Source organism: Babylonia areolata, chromosome 12 (assembly GCF_041734735.1).
Source record: "Babylonia areolata isolate BAREFJ2019XMU chromosome 12, ASM4173473v1, whole genome shotgun sequence".
Lineage (NCBI taxonomy): Eukaryota > Metazoa > Mollusca > Gastropoda > Neogastropoda > Buccinidae > Babylonia > Babylonia areolata.
This window is the reverse complement of record NC_134887.1, coordinates 34,379,744-34,382,243: the sequence shown is the minus strand read 5'-3', so window position 1 is coordinate 34,382,243 and position 2,500 is coordinate 34,379,744.

Genomic DNA, 2,500 nt, shown 5'->3' with positions numbered 1-2,500 from the left:
AAAAAAAAAAAAACAAAACATATATCGCTTGAGGAAATGAACAGCTATTCCTGCGAGTGATCGTGATTCCTTTTCCATCTCACTCGTATGTCGCACCAGTTTACTCATTCTGTGCCACGCCAACTTCATTCTGTGCCATACCACTTCACTCTGTGCCATACCACCTTACTCCGTGCTAACTCTGTGCCATACCACCTAACTCCGTGCCATAGTGTGCCATACCACTTTACTCTGTACCATAGTGTGCCATACCACTTTACTCTGTACCATAGTGTGCCATACCGCTTTACTCTGTGCCATACCACCTTACTCCGCGCCATAGTGTGCCATACCACTTTACTCTGTGCCATACCACTTTACTCTGTGCCATACCACCTTACTCCGTGCCACAGTGTGCCATACCACTTCACTCTGTGCCATACCACCTTACTCCGCGCCATAGTGTGCCATACCACTTTACTCTGTGCCATACCACCTTACTCCGCGCCATAGTGTGCCATACCACTTTACTCTGTGCCATACCACCTTACTCTGTGCCACACTTTACTCTGTGTCAAGCCACTTCACTCTGTGCCTTACCACCTTACTCCGTGCTTACTCTGTGCCATAGTGTGCCATACCACCTTACTCCGCGCCATAGTGTGTCATACCACTTTACTCTGTGCCATACCACCTTACTCCGTGCCACACTACTCTGTGTCAAACCACTTTACTCTGTAACATAGTGTGCCATACCACCTTACTCTGTGCCATACCACCTTACTCTGTGCCACACTTTACTCTGTGTCAAGCCACTTCACTCTGTGCCTTACCACCTTACTCCGTGCTTACTCTGTGCCATAGTGTGCCATACCACTTTACTCTGTGCCACGCTTTACTCTGTGTCAAACCACTTTACTCTGTGCCATAGTGTGCCATACCACTTTACTCTGTGCCATACCACCTTACTCTGTGCCACGCTTTACTCTGTGTCAAACCACTTTACTCTGTGCCATAGTGTGCCATACCACTTTACTCTGTGCCATACCACCTTACTCTGTGCCACACTTTACTCTGTGTCAAGCCACTTCACTCTGTGCCTTACCACCTTACTCCGTGCTTACTCTGTGCCATAGTGTGCCATACCACTTTACTCTGTGCCACGCTTTACTCTGTGTCAAACCACTTTACTCTGTGCCATAGTGTGCCATACCACTTTACTCTGTGCCATACCACCTTACTCTGTGCCACGCTTTACTCTGTGTCAAACCACTTTACTCTGTGCCATAGTGTGCCATACCACTTTACTCTGTGCCATACCACCTTACTCTGTGCCACGCTTTACTCTGTGTCAAACCACTTTACTCTGTGCCATAGTGTGCCATACCACTTTACTCTGTGCCATACCACCTTATTCTGTGCCACACTTTACTCTGTGTGAAACCACTTTACTCTGTACCATTGTGTGCCATACCACCTTACTCTGTGCCACACTTTACTCTGTGTCAAACCACTTTACTCTGTACCATAGTGTGCCATACCACCTTACTCTGTGCCATACAAGTTTCCAGACGGGCGCAATAACCGAGTGGTTAAAGCGTTGGACTTTCAATATGAGGGTCCCGGGTTCGAATCTCGGTAACGGTACCTGGTGGGTAAAAGGGTGGAGATTTTTCCCGATCTCCCAGGTCAACATATGTGCAGACCTGCTAGTGCCTGAACCCCCTTCGTGTGTATTCGCAAGCAGAAGATCAAATACACACGTTAAAGATCCTGTAATCCGTGTCAGCGTTCGGTGGGTTATGGAAACAAGAACATACTCAGCATGCACATCCCCGAAAACGGAGTACGGCTGCGCACACGGCGGGGTTAAAACGGTCATGGACGTAAAAGCCCGCTCGTGTACATACGAGTGAGTTGCATCCCACGAACGAAGAAGAAGAAGAAACAACTTTCCTGTGTGTCACTGTATCTCAGTCTGTGCCATGTCGTAATATTCTGTGCCATACCACCTTACTCTGTGCCATACCACTCTACTCTGTGCCATACCACCTTACTGTATGTCGTGATACATTGGTCTGTGTCGTAATACTGCTCGTAATGTGTGTCACTGAGCTTGTAGAATGACACGTGTTGCTGGTAATGTGTGTCATTGACCTGGTAAAGAATGACGCGTGCTGCTCGTAATGTGTGTCACTGACCTGGTAAAGAATGACGCGTGCTGCTGGTAATGTGTGTCACTGACCTGGTAAAGAATGACGCGTGCTGCTCGTAATGTGTGTCATTGACCTGGTAAAGCATGACACGCACTGCTGGTAATGTGTGTCATTGACCTGGTAAAGAATGACGCGTGCTGCTCGTAATGTGTGTCACTGACCTGGTAAAGAATGACGCGTGCTGCTCGTAATGTGTGTCACTGACCTGGTAAAGAATGGCACGTGCTGCTCGTAATGTGTGTCATTGACCTGGTAAAGAATGACGCGTGCTGCTGGTAATGTGTGTCACTGACCTGGTAAAGAAT